General features: G+C 37.2%; 1 long non-coding RNA gene across 1 annotated transcript; it reads left to right on the top strand.

Moving 5' to 3' along the window:
- The first annotated feature begins 644 nt into the window (after positions 1 to 644).
- LOC126249699 (uncharacterized) lies at positions 645 to 1508 on the top strand. Its single transcript, XR_007545643.1, has 3 exons — positions 645 to 960; positions 1043 to 1244; positions 1351 to 1508. It is a non-coding gene; the product is annotated as an uncharacterized LOC126249699 (long non-coding RNA).
- Positions 1509 to 15059: the final 13551 nt, after the last annotated feature.

The following is a 15059-nucleotide window of genomic DNA, read 5'->3' as shown; positions in this document are numbered from 1 at the left end:
AGGGCTCGGAGAGATATAGTTATAAGCCACAACTTTCACGAAATTGAGTTTTTCATGTTGCGGCATTCTTAACAATGTCTTCTTCACAATGTGTTGAAAAAGTTCCATTTTACTGCAACAGATGGCAGGTTATGATGGAGTGCAGTTCTATGCTGTGCCATCTGGTAGTAGTTTCAGAAGATACATAATCACAAGCCACGGCAAGATGGCAGGTGGGTCAGGAACGTCTGAAGCGTCTTCGGGTCTTCAATGCATATTTGACACAGTAGTGGAAGTGAAGAGCTTTACCCTTTGGATCCTGTCAGTGATGAATCTTGGCAGCCATCGACCAGCAGTTCCAGCTCAGATGATGTTTCGGTAAGTATATAAAACGGTTTATTTCTGGCGATTAATTTTCTGTGGCTTGTGACTTTGTTTCTCTCAACATTGCCAACGCATTTGACAGCCATCCTGTGTGTTAATGATGAAACTTGATGGGCACATTTATATTACTGCATAATGGTGCAATAATGTAGTTTCAAAGGCAAAAGATGTGTAAAAAATATTTTCTCATTAATGTGATTTTAGCGAAATTTAATGTTTTGTGTGGCTTATGACTATATCTCACACAAATTCTTAGACTATTTTGCTCTTCATATTATAGCTTGAAATAAGTAGAATAAATGAAGAATCACCCGAAAAACCAAAGCCTTCACGGAAAAGAAAGCGAAATATTGATCAGTGGAAGAAAAATAAAGCAAAACGTCGACGAAATGCTGGTTAGCAGTATAAGTCTTTAAAAACCCACAAGACTGTTCAGGCTGCTACTATAGGAAGTCCCTGTACTTGTTTAAATAAATGCTTCACAAAACTGCTTGGAGAGGAAGAAAACATTTTTCATTCATTTTGGGACATAGGAAACTTTAATGCCCAGAATACTTACCTGATGAGCTGTATGAAAATGAAACCGAAAAAGCGGAGGTTTGTTCACTATTTAAATAAAAATGGTTTAATATTTTGCCTATTTATTTCATTTTGTTATATTTGTCATAATTTCTTTCAGAGCTATCCAAAAATGGCTTCCAAGAAAATATCATCCAGGGATGTTACATTTTCTTATAATGTGAGGGTATGCGGAATAGAAGTCATGATCTGCAAGGAAGCTTCCCTAAGGGTTCATGGCTTACAGATACATGCATGAAGAGTGAGGAATTTGCAACATCAAATGAAGCAGGGATTTGCAGTGCCAAAAGAAGATGGAAGAGGTATGTATGTTACTCTGTGCTATAAGTTAGGGATGTACTCAAACTGAGTACTATACAAATATTTCTATTAGGAAGAGGATGTAAGCTCATCTTTTTTTTCTTTCAGGAAAACATGGAAACTACCCACATAAATTTCAAGACGAAGCGGTACAAAGTGTTAGAGAATTTCTCAACGCCATACCGAAATATGTCATTACAGTAGGCAACAGAACCCCAATAAAGTGTATTTGGATTGTGATCTCACAACTGCTTCCTTATTTCGAGATAAATACTCAGAATACTGCAAGGAAAAGCAGGTTCCTGCAGTATCTGAAAGTAAATTCAGAGATATTTTCGTATCTGAATTTAACATAGGCTTCAAATTACCAAAAAGAGACACCTGTTCAAAATGTGATGGATTTCTAATTGCAATAAATAACCCAGAATTATGTGCAGAAGAAGTCACAGAAAAGAAACAACAATATGAACTGCATCTCAAAAAAGCTGACAGAGGACAAAATATGATTGTGTCTTTAACTGCTCTGGCTAAAGAAAATTCGAAAGAGCATCATGTGATAGCAATGGATATGCAGCAAACGTTCCCCACACCTAAACTAACAGTTGGTCCAGCATTTTACAAGAGGAAAATATGGACATATGGTATCCATGACTGTGGATCAAATAAGGGTTATATGTTTCTGTGGAGCAAGGAAGATGGAGGACGGGTTTCAGATGAGGTTGGGAGCTGCTTATTGAAGTACTTGGAGATAACTAATCCTCAGACAAAACATCTCCACATAATCACAGACAACTGCAAGGGTCAGACAAAGAATTGGACTATTATTGCTTTGGAAAGGTCCCTTGTTGCTACCAAAAGATTTGATTCTGTCCAGCATCACTTCCCTGTGGTAGGTCGCACCATGCTACCTTGCAATCGTGATTTTGGTCGCATTGAACGGTATGCAAGAAACAAACGTCCAATAGTGTACACTCCAGATGAATGGGCAGAAGTAATAAAATGTGCGAGTCCAAAACATTTCATTGTAACTAAAATGGAAAGAGAAGACTTCAGAAGTTTGGAAAGCCTGAAGACATTGATCTCAAAGCGTACAGAATCCATGTCTGGAGATCCCCACCATTTCAGTGAAGCTACTCAATTTAAGTTTGAGTCTGAAGATCCCTTCAAGCTAAGTGTAAAGCACTCTTATTCAGACATAGAAGCTTTCATGTCAGTGGATATTCATGTCAAAAAGAAAGGAAGGCTAGTCGAACCAAATCCATATCAGCTGCCAATAAAGTACAGAAAGCCACTACCAATTAACCAGAAAAAAATTGATGATGTACTGTCTCTTATGCCATACATACCTGAAGCAAATAAAGATTTCTTTCGGTCATGTACTGGAAATAATGTGTACAATGATGAGGTAGAGGAACTTCCTTGATGTAACTGTATCAATGAAAAAGTAATTTATACATCTCAGATACCTGATCTGTATATATTAATGTGTAAAAATTATATATTCTGCTTGCTGTGTAAGAGTAGTTAAAATAAATCCTTACAAATTCATACTTTATGTTTTAAACAATTTTTTGGGAGATATAGTCATAAGCCACCATTGACTACATCTTAATTAGAATCATTATAAAATTAATATTTTATAGCATGCAGAGAGTTGACTATTTAACAACATGCCTCGCAAGTATTAAGCAAGTGTTTGCAGTAGAAATAAAGTTTCTATTTTGTATTAAACATTTTCAGACCTCCGTGGAACTTTAAACTCGCTGTATCTCAAAACTAGTTCGATGTGGCTTATGACTATATCTCTCCGACCCCTTCAATTGTTAATAAATTTCTCCTGTGCTTATAACACTGAATGTGATTTTCACATTTCCCTAATTATGTAAATTAAATGTCAAATAAAACTCACTTCTAACTTCAGTTTTTCAATTTCTTGTTACATTCCTTTAATATTATCCTTATGACTTTTTGAATTATTGAATAGAAATGTCCCACAACTTTTGACAGAAAAATTGGAAAATAGCCCGAGGTTGGAGGATTAAAATGTTCTTTGAGGAAGAATGGTATCTTAGAAAAATTAATGTATGGGTTTGTAAGTTTAAAGATCAGACTGAAAATTCTCATGCATGTAGGAAAGATGGAATGAGGATGTTTGGCGTTACACTGGAGAAACATGATGTAACGTCCTCGGCAATCCAGCTCATTGTGCACCACACTGGATGACTCATTCCATGATGAAACAGAAACAGGTGTTCACAACAGAGAAGTGAAGTATTGAGTAACTGAAGTGATCTGGTCACTGTTCATTCTGATGAGGAATCTGGTCTTGCAATTAACCATGGACCTAATTAGTAGACTTCAGCACTGATTAAATCAGACGAAAAAGAACATCTTGCAGTGAATAGAAATATTAATCCAGAAAAGAGAGAAAAATGAGAATAGAAATGATAGGAAAATGTACCAAAATTACTGTGAGAAACTTTGGTGTTGAGGTAGAAAAATGAACCTTAGGATCTGTGGACTTAAAATTATCAGGTGGGCTTACTTGCCTAACTGATTTAGTACAAGGAAGTATGCTCTTTCAAAAACATCTTTTAACCATGTGGTATGATGAAAGACAGTCATAAAAAAGTGATCCAATACACTCACTGTAGACATGCAGGGAGCAAAAGACCTAGAAATAAATAGTCATCTGAGATGATAGTGTTGGTATATAATTGGAGCCTCATTACATTGACACTTTGGAGTTACAGGTAGGTGGTTTGGACCTAAGGGGTAGAGTTCTTTGAACAACTTGCTGCAATAGTAGTAGGCCAATAGAATAGCTTAGAAGTGTACTGCTTGACTGAATTGACTCACTAGAAGGCAACAGTGACTAAGTACTTAGCTTGCCATTTAAGATATAGTTCATACCCAATGACAGTTTCTCAAAGAATAGAGAAAACAGGCATTGCAACAAGAAAGAAGCGGTACCTAGATAATAATGGCTGGAAAGTAAGATAAAACTAGTACTGACATAGTGACATAACCAAGACTACTCCTTCCTTGAGAGAAGGAGAAGAACGGGAAAGATTCAGTGACACAGCAATAAGTTAAAAAGTGAAAAGAGAGCATGCAAAAAAACTGCAATAGCATGTGATGGCAACCACCCACCAGGGTCTCGCCAGTAGAGCAAATGACTCCAGAAGTGCCTTGTCAATAGTGTAAGAAACCATGTCATTGAAGAGTCATTCCTATTTGTCTTTGAAACTTCCTGGCAGATTAAAACTGTGTGCCGGACCGAGACTTGAACTCAGGACCTTTGCCTTTCGCGGGCAAGTGCTCTACCAACTGAGCTACCCAAGCATGACTCACACCCCATCCTCACAGCTTTACTTCTGCCAGTACCTTGTCTCCTACCTTCCAGACTTTACAGAAGCTCTCCTGCGAACCTTTCAGAACTAGCATTCCTGAAAGAAAGGATATTACAGAGACATGGCTTAGCCACAGCCTAAGGGATGTTTCCAGAATGAGATTTTTCACTCTGCAGCGGAGTGTGCGCTGATATGAAACTTCCTTGTTTACTGTGGGTAAGAACAAAGCTCTCTACATACACTAGCTAACCAGCAGTTAAGTTCAGAGGGATAGTGCAGTTCCTATTCTTTGAAAACATCACAAAAGATCAACTGGAGGTAAAACATTAGGTTGTTACTGATATATGTGCATCAACTTTGCTCCATCATCCAATTAGTGGAGAGAGTGTTGTGTGCCAGACAGGACCTAGAGGGGGTACAAACCGCACAAGGGAAAAGATTTTAGGCACTGTTGGTCAGCAGGCAGTTGGTATGAGGATGTGGATGAGAGAGGTGGATCCTGTAGACAGTGCGCTAGTTGGAATCATGTGCTGTGTACACGTCCACCCAGAGCTATTTTTCCGGGAAGTATTTGTACTTCATCCTGTTTACACTGGGCTGGGGCTAACAACAGCATGAAGTCAGGTGTTTGGGTACAAGTGACCAGAGCCAGCTGTGGGAAATGACCACAAAGAGAGTTGCTTAATAAGAATTTCATACTTTAAGTTGGGTGATAGCATTTCATCTGCTTGTGTGCAAACAGATGCTCTCTCACTGCTTTGGTCATTTGTCAGTTACCTGATTTGAGTTGTGCTTTCTGAATATTGGGCCCTTGTTCTGCTTCTGTGAACTAATGTACTTGCTTCACTTTGTGATAGAAACCTGTGTAAGGAGCTGTGTAAGATCAGTTTTGGATGTGAGTGTGGTGGTGCACTACCTGTCATATTCTTGTTGAACATGTGCTCACACTGTTCATTGCTCTGCTGATGGCAGAATGTCCATCTAATGGCCATTCATTATTTCCACCACTTGGCATGGCTGATGGTGCAGTAAACTGTAAGTTGTGTATACTTGTTGTAATAAGAAAGTGAATATTGTCTAAGAATCCTTGGTGCATGAATAACATGTTTAGAGCAATGCTTATTTGCTAGAAACTATCGCTTCAGCTTTTATTTCTGGCTAAATTATTTGTTGCCAAGAGTGACTGATTGTTCAGTACCAAATTTGTTACTAACTTAATGAATTATCACTGTCTAAGAATAAAAAATAAACTGCTGCCTCCATTTGTTAGTTACAGAGGGGCTGGTGCCCTTGTTCTAAGCTAATGTTTAAAAATTTTTGCTATCACAAAATGAGCTACAGTTACCTCTCAGACTGCCTTAACTAGCTATTAAGGCCTACATGCACTATTATCTTAGTTAGAGGTTACACTTTAAAAACTGTCTTTTGAATTGGTGAATTTACACAAGCTAGTGCTCTTCCTATCGACTTCAGGTTACTGTTTCTTTTAAAAAGGAGTTATTTTCAATTGTTAATGTAAGTGGGCTATCATACTTAGCTTGAGCAGCTATTTAAATATTTTGCTACTACTAAATTAGTCTATTGTTACCTGCAGAATGCCCTAATTAGTTGCTAAGGACTTCGTCCACTCTTCTATGCACATATGATTAAAATTGTTAGTTTTCTATTTGCCAATTTTAGCAGGCTGGGGACCTTAGCCTAACTGCCTGATGCTTTCATTTTGTAGTACAAAATGTGGTTGCTGTTTCTTATCAAACCTCCCTAATTAATTGCAGCAGACTAGGTCCATGATTTTATGGATTAAAAGTTACTGCTTTAAGAACTGCCTTTTTAAATTTGTTAATTCATGTGAACAAGCAGTCTTAACTGACTTTCAATTCTTAACTTTACTGGGATAGTGCTCATAGCATAGCTATTTGTATTTTCATAGCACAATTTGCCATTCGTGTTTACTGACAATTTGATCTGATTAGCTATGACGAACTATATCTGCCATTTCGGTGATTAATGGTTACTGTATACAAACTGTCTATTTGTTGCTAAATTATGTGGGTTGGCACCTTTAGCTTGTGGGTCTGATAGTGCTTGATGTCATGTATAAGTGTAACACTGTTTGCTGTTAAATTTAATTTATTTAGTACATTATACCACCACAGTGTTAATGGTTATCCTAAGGGCTATTTAAAGCTCATTGGTCTAAGAAGAATAGTGTCTGCTTTGAGTTATTTACCTAGTTCCACCAGCTCTGTTCTTGAAACTATTATTGTTATTTAAAAGGGTTGTTTCCTGGACGTAAACTGTTCATGCATTTTGCCACTGCATGTGTTACAAGAATATGACTTTGGTGCGAATTGTGCCCTCTGCCACACACCGCTTGGTGACTAGCAGAGTATATACGTAGATGTAGATTTACCCTTAATATGTTCTTTCCTTAATCTGACACAAGTGTTCTCTGCATGTTTTAAAGAGGGTGGGTTACTGATATCTCAGTAATACCTTAAATAATGATGACTTGATGTGAGCTTTCTTCAAGTTTGTTGCTTTTCTTTCTCAAGTACATGTTTTTGATCACTGAGAGAAAATGGAAGTGAGACAGCATTGCAGTATAATCCAGTGAGTGCAGTATAATCTCACTGTGTGATGGTGATCACTGATGACTGACTAACCTAAAGTGATAATGATTTCCTACATAACACCTTTCTAAGAACTGGGTGCAAAATCAAATGACATCGTAGATTCATTTATGTGTATTGCCTCTGTTCTACTACTTAAAATATATTTTAGTAGTGATTACCATATTCAAGGAGGCATCTAGGTAAGTAGGTTGTCCTTGAGTACTTAATTTGTTTCTGTAATAGTGGAAAGGTGGTCATTAAGGAGGTCCTGTCACAAGTAGTTTTGTACATATGGATACATGTGGTAAATGGGTAATCAGACTGGAAATTCATTATGCATGGACACTCATAGTGTAGCAGTCTACATCTGGTGGTGTTTCTTTAGCTGAGATGCAAGCAACTTTTTGCTGACTTGGGCAAAATGAAGTTCACTCATAGCACTGCCAAGCACTTGCAAATCCATGAACAGCATGAATAAATGTTACATGACTTCAAACTCTGTTATGGTCTGAGTGTTATTATTCTAATGAGCCTGCACTGTGCAGCATTTAAAGGACATATAGAGTTAGTAACATGTCTTACATATTGAATATCCAAACTTGTCTGCAGATAAGTGATCCCATAATGACTCTATATGTATGTGTTAGATCAGAGTTCAGTTTATTTTCATGGGGTTTTTCTTTAAATGTGCAGGAGGATACGATTGTCAATATCAATGGAGAAATGTTCCCAGGAGGGGGAGTCTCACAAGACAAAGCAATGCAAATCCAAGTTTAATCCAGCAGTAGCATTCATCATATTTGGTATGCCTTAAATGGACAGTGGTAATGGATGCCTGTAGTTTCCAAAATGTTATGGCAGGAGAAAAGTTATCTTTGAGATAATAATCACCAATAGTGACAAAACATTTATAAATGGTACTGTTTCCTTTAGTTGTCTTCTTATAAATGACCCATGCTGTCATTAGCAGATACTTGTAGAATGAATAATAATAATGTTGTATTACTGTCAAGGGTTTAAAGTAAAAACAGAAATTCACACAGTGACAATTACAGGCACTGAGGTCAAATTAAACATAAGGCTTTGGATCATTTGCCAATGCATTTTGAGAACCGTATGTGGGCTTTGTCAAGTGTGCATGGCACAACTGGTGACCCTTCTTAATAGGGCTGTGGTGGTCTGTCTTGTTTCACTCATAGAGTACACATGTGTGAGCTTTTAGATCTGTCATACCAGTGTCCTAAGAAAACATGCCAATCCTTCAGATGTGGAGCTGCTATGAGTCTCCTGCAAGGAAGGTGGACATAAATATGGAACTGGAACAGGAGCTGATGCATTGCTGAGGGATATACTGTTGTGATTTCTTCTTACTACCATTAAAAATGAAAAAAAATGGTCTTCAACTGGCAGAACATGAGGGAAGCAGATAATGTACATATAGTAAACAGTACAGCACTATCAAAGTAGTAGGGTAACACATTTACTTAAGGTCATGTGGTATTAACATGATAATTTTATAAGTATGGTAAACAGCATTCCAACAGTGGTATTATATGCAATATGATACACAGTGGTGCTCTGTGGCACGGTATAATGTGGGTGTTGTGCAACGTGAACAACAGTCTGGCTGCACCCAGGTGTGGCGTGTGCTCAGACTATAATTGAGTTGGTGCAAGTTGATCCCTGACAGATGCAGTGGACTGGGTGTGGGAGCTTCACTTGTCTACTTCAAACAATAACATAACGCAGTTTTGTAAACATCACTATGGCAATGCCTCAGCTGTGTAGATGGCTACTGTTTTCACCTGCTGCCATTAGCGCTTCTCAGTTGAAAGCTGGCAATGATGCTGTGATAAATACACCTCTCAATAATTTTAAAAGTAGTTGTATAAATGGTTAATAAACAATCCATTCTACAGTTTAAGAGAATTCTTGGATACTAGTAGTGTAGAAATTGAGTTTTAGGATCAGGATTGCAATTTTGTACAACAGGTTAATATAGGACAAATCATTTGTACATACAATGTAAACAGTAATTATAATATGGTGATTGCTATTTTTTATCAATGTATAGATTATTCTGCTACATGTGGTCAATGGTTAATAAAGCACCTGAAATTGAATCTGTGAGCTGTCTGAGATAAATTTTACCCTATCTCAACCATAGTCTCACTGCAAAGTATAATTCATTCTCACAGGATGAGGATTTCATAATTAACCAGGAATACAATGTTGGAACTCAAGAACACAACAGATAGGTATCACCCTTCTGCTTAGTTTAGGAATATAAATGAACCACAAAATTTTCCACAAACCAAATTGTGAAGAAAAGTAGAATTGAACCAGAGAAACCAATAGCTTAGTTATGAAATACAACCAATGGTGACATTGACAGAATTTGGGTGTAACAAGAAACTATGATTTGGAGATTTATTGGTGAACTGATATTGGCATTTTCGATTGGGATCCTGGGATTAGATTGGCTCCCCCACAAATGTAAACAGGCTGTACATAAAGTACATGCCAAAGTGGCTGGCTTTGTTACTCACATGCACCTCTGTCTAACATGCACAGTTTACAAGATAATTACTATTAAAAACAGTCTTGATCACGATTTATGCTGTCAAATACTTTACCCACTATCATACTAACAGAAGAATGGTTGAAAAGGCTGTCAAATACTTTACCCACACATTTATGTTGTTAGTACGGAGTGAACTATCAACGAGATAGGTTTAACTATGTTTTACTGCAAAATACTCATCCTAGTTTCTCTATCTTCCCCATTAGAGAGACCAGTGGAGGTACCAAGCCAAGAAGAAAACATTGGTTTTTGATATTTATAACATAAACAGTTTATCATAAATGAGGATTATACCATACAAGTTAACAGTAAAGGTGACTGTCACGTTCCATATCAGAAAATCCGATGGGAGAAAAGTAAGATAGTTAAGATAGCAAGAAAATGTTGTTGATGTGGAGTACACCTAGGGTTTTTAAAAAGTAATCATTAAGGTTGATTCATTATTGGTAGGATAATCTGTCAATGCATAGGCAACAATGTGGTAAAGTGCAATTATTTAGTGCACTGGTTGTGTACTAAGGTTTCACAAACTGAAAAAATTACAGAGAGAGCTCAGCAGTTCCCAGTAAATATCATTCTACATAATCACAGGTTGAGTAGTAGATTAATATCAAATACAATGTAAGGTGATCTGCTCAGCAATATTGGGCAAAAATTCATTCCAGTCTTGGCAGTACATGTGCTTGGAACTGTATGCAGCATCTACCACATGCAATCATACATAGTGCTTTGGGATTCGTCGAGCGGGTGGGAGCCATGCCTCAACAATATGGCCATTGGTTTGTCCCTGTGTAGTAGTACATTGACAACTGGCATTATGACTGTCCAAATTTTAGTTTACCATAATTATTTTTATTTATCATTCTCTCTCAGTGCACAAGTTTTCCATGAGTCCTTATTAATCTTGTATTACTGTTTCACCACAGATCAATGTAAAATCCTTGTAAATGATATGGCAAAGTCTGTAACCAGTTTCATTGCCCCATTATCAAATAAGTTATACAAAACACTGTAAAACAAATATTGCCTAGCAACTAGGACTGCTGCTAAACAGAAATACATCTTTGCATCTTTTATGTGTGAGGGCTTTGTTGTTATTAAAGTTACATGGTGTAAGTTGTCTGATGTCTTTAGAAGATTGTCACAAATCCCAAACACTACTGTTTCATGAATTATTCTTCCCTGTACTAACAAAAAACCCAGGTTATGTGCCAACAGTTGTCTTTCATGAATATCGCAAAAATGTAACAAATGTATGATGTGCCTGATTTCCTCTCCCCCCCCCCTCCCCACCCCCCATATTTTTAACCTTTCTTTGTTATCCACTGCATAAATTAGTCCATAATATTAACCTCAGGGCACATAGCTAATATATTCACCTATGGTTGTAAACTTGGCTTTCATATGACCATATAAGTGACTTTACTTGCCCGTTGTACAGAGAAATGGAGATAATAGGCCCTAGCATCAAATTTTCATCAAAACAGTATTAGACTGTTAGAATTCAGATCTCATACTTGGTTATGTAAAAGCTAATCCATTAGCAACAGATAATTTAAATGTAGTTTATTACATAAACATCTTCAAGTGTGCACCTAAACATTGTATTATTTGTAGATGTTAAAACACAACAGTGCACCAAATATTGTTTCACATCCATTCTTCCATTTATCTCTTTATACTGAGTAATGATAGTTCGTAGATATGATATGCTAGTGAAATCTTAACATTATGGGAAATTCAAACAGTAGAGTGTAAAATTTCTTAAAAATTGCAGTGTACGTCTGGTCAGTGAACCTTGCATCGCTTCTGTGTTTCTCACCTTTACAAGTGTAGTTGAACTTCTATGACTTTGTAAAACCAGCACACTATATTTTTATTACATCAGTAGGACACTCACATTTCCTATACCCCACATACTAATACTTGTCATATGACAACTTAAAAACAACTTAATTCTACAGAACCAGTTATTGAATCACTTCGCTAACTGTTATGGTACAATATGACTTATAGTACAGCATGGTACAACATACTTACAGAACAGCTCTTAAAACTCTTTGTCCTACAAAATTGTTCCTTCTGAAAATAAAAGCAGATAACTGATTTTAGCAACCAAGTAGTATTCTCGCTGTAAAACTGCTACTACAACAATTTCTTTATGATATAAGAGCACAAAGAAATAAGTAAAACCACAGAAAAATCATAAAAAAATAGGAAAAATGAAACAGATTACACCTCGAACTTAAATCACCTTGCATTGATGTCAGAACATTAGCAATATCAACTAGAACCATAATACACACAAAACAATAGGCAGCAAAATTTTACGTGGAAATAATGGATACCTTCAATCCCTCAACCTTAGCACATGTGGGTGTCTGGATCTCAGAGCATAATTTGGACATGCAGAAGGTGGCTTAGCTGTCTTTTTCTTTACTTTCCTTACAACAGGATGTTTATCCTGAGATGGTCTAGCAATTACAACAGAAGGTGGTGGGGGGTTAGCTTGTCAAAGATATGGCTATAGTCTGTCAAAATGAACAACTACAGCACAGTAAGATAGTTGAATTTCCACATTAACAGGAAATGTTAAGCATATGATTGGGTAAGACCCTACATACAGATGTGAGAATTTCTTGTTTCTCCCTTTCTAAATTGCTAGGTTATGAAGCAAAACCAGATCACCCAGTTGTTAAGGAGGAAGTACAGCTCCTTTATTACTCCACTGAACTTTTATGGCAGTAGCCCTGACATTATTTTTTTGCACTTTTTTTTCCAAATGATTTTAAGGTGGTACACCAACCCTGTGACTTCTGTAAGTTCTACACCAGATGGCAGCAGCAGCGGCGGCAGGGGCGGCGGCTGCAGCATATCAATTTTGAATGGAGAGATAGCACCTCATAGGGTGTTTACCCAGGAAATTTGTGATATGACTATTATACAAGTACACCACATAAGGTATGAACTTAGCTCAGTCACTATGTGCTCTATTAGCATAATATGACAGCATTTGAACTATGGTTTGCTTTGGAATAGAAAGATGTTGTTCTTCATTTTTTAATTTGCAAAACTTGCACACCTGTATGAACAATGTGGTCATGAAAGAAATCCCCTGGTCAGACAGGGTAGAATCAGGACTCCTGAAAGGCAAGACTAAATGACTGACAAAGGCACATGCTACCATTTGTGCTGTCACATCAGCAAGTGGCACCTTGATTAAATACCTGAAAAAATGATCAGTGATTGATAGAATGTATTTATTCTCTTGTGTACTTTGTGGAAAGAGTAATACAATATCCAATGCAATGATGTGAAATGGTTTTGAAGCCTCTGGAAGAGTTTGCAAATCAATCCATGTCTTTGGCAGTTATGCCCTCTATTCATGAGGCAAGAAGTTCCATACATATTCCCCAAGATCACTGTCTCCATTTCCACCAAAACTGTGCAGCTAGTCTAGCATTTGTGGCTCTTCGTCCACTATGACACATTTGTATGCTGTCATGGTACTGAGTTATTATATATTTTTGTAGTTCTTTAGGAATTACAACCGTTTCTGCTGGGAGTCTTTCAGTACGAAATTCTATCTTCTGTAACAAAATCTGGAATAGAAGCACACTGGTGACATTCTACACCTCTCTCCTGTGCTTCTCATAAATCTTCTACAATGGTCGTTCAGTAAGTAATGCCCTAAATATTTTTTTAAAAGCCATTAATATACATAGACAAACATCCTTGTTTGTGCTCCACATTTGGTGTTTGTTCTGTGTGCTTGTAAAGTTTTGAACCATTCTAACAGATGACAGAACCATAGTACAGCATCAAAATGGCGTCTACATACGACTCATGTTACAAGCAGCATGCTGTTATTGAATGTTTGAGTCAGAAAAATAAACCGTAGTGAACATCCATAAACATTTTTGTGCAGTCTATGGTGATGCTGGAGTTCATAGGGGTACAGTTGGGCAAAGGGTAAAGAAAGTTACAGCCTCATGAAATGCAGAAACAAAGTTCCATGATCGGCCATGCTTGGAATGTAATGTCACAGCCACTGCTCCAGACGTGCAGATGCCATTATTCATGCCAACTTCCATCTCTTTGGGCCACTTAAAGATTCTCTATGGGGAACACACTTTGCAGATGATGAGAGTGTCAGTCATGCAGTGAAAACACGGTTACGCTTATAGGACAAGAGCTTTTACCAGCAGGGAATACATGCCAATTCCACAACATTGGCATACAGCCATAGAACATGATGGAGAGTACATAGAAAAATAAGACGTGGACAAGACATGTTGATGTATATTGTCACTAAATTCTGACTCTTAGTAATAAATATATTGTGAGGAAAAAAATGTCGGGAATTACTTACTGAACAACCCTTGTATAACACATAATCAGTCTGCATTACTCTGATTTTCTGACTTAATGTGTCTGCATTTTGGTGTCATTTACCAGAATCATGACACACTTCACAGTCATGTTCAGATAATTTTAAGGGCCAAAGGGTTAGGCAACTACTGGGGCCCTTCAGATTTAACAACCACAAAAAGGCAATGTCATAAATGAACACAGTGAATTTTCTCCCTTACAAATAATATTTGAAATAGTTTAGCTTAAACACAAAAGACAAATAACTCTTTCTCTGTTATACTGTAATTTATCTCTACCTAATTAAACTCATGGGTAACACAGCCATTAGGCCTATCCTCACCATTATATTCCTTCCTGAGAACAGCTTCAACAGCAAAGCCTGAGGCCTCAGTTGACAGGGTAAAAAGATTCTTAAAATTTGGGTATATTAATAGTGGAGAATTTGTCAGTATATCTTTTATCTGCCTCATAGCTAACTCACACTTTTCTCACCATTCAAAAGCTCCACCCTTTTTCAACAACTTGCTCAGTGGCTTAGTTACCACAGCATAATCCTTCATGAATCTGCAGTAATAATTTGTGAGTCTGAGGAAACTTTTCAATTCCTTAACATTAGTGGGTACTGGGAAACTCTCAACTGCATCTGTTAAATGATGGTCTCACTTCATCCTAGCTGAACTAATAATGTGCCCCACATACCAGATCTGTGAGTCTGCTAAATGACATTTCTCTATCTTCAAATTCAAATGTGTGCCCTGTAACCTGGACAATACATTGTTCAACCTCTGTAAATGTTCCTCAATATTCTGGAGAATACAATAATGTCATCTAAGTAAACTAAACATATAGTAGGCTTCAATCCTTGTAGCCACAAGGCAGGAAATCATTGGA

This window comes from Schistocerca nitens, chromosome 3, assembly GCF_023898315.1.
Source record: "Schistocerca nitens isolate TAMUIC-IGC-003100 chromosome 3, iqSchNite1.1, whole genome shotgun sequence".
Classification (NCBI taxonomy): Eukaryota; Metazoa; Arthropoda; class Insecta; order Orthoptera; family Acrididae; genus Schistocerca; species Schistocerca nitens.
This window is presented reverse-complemented; position numbering and strand designations above follow the sequence as displayed.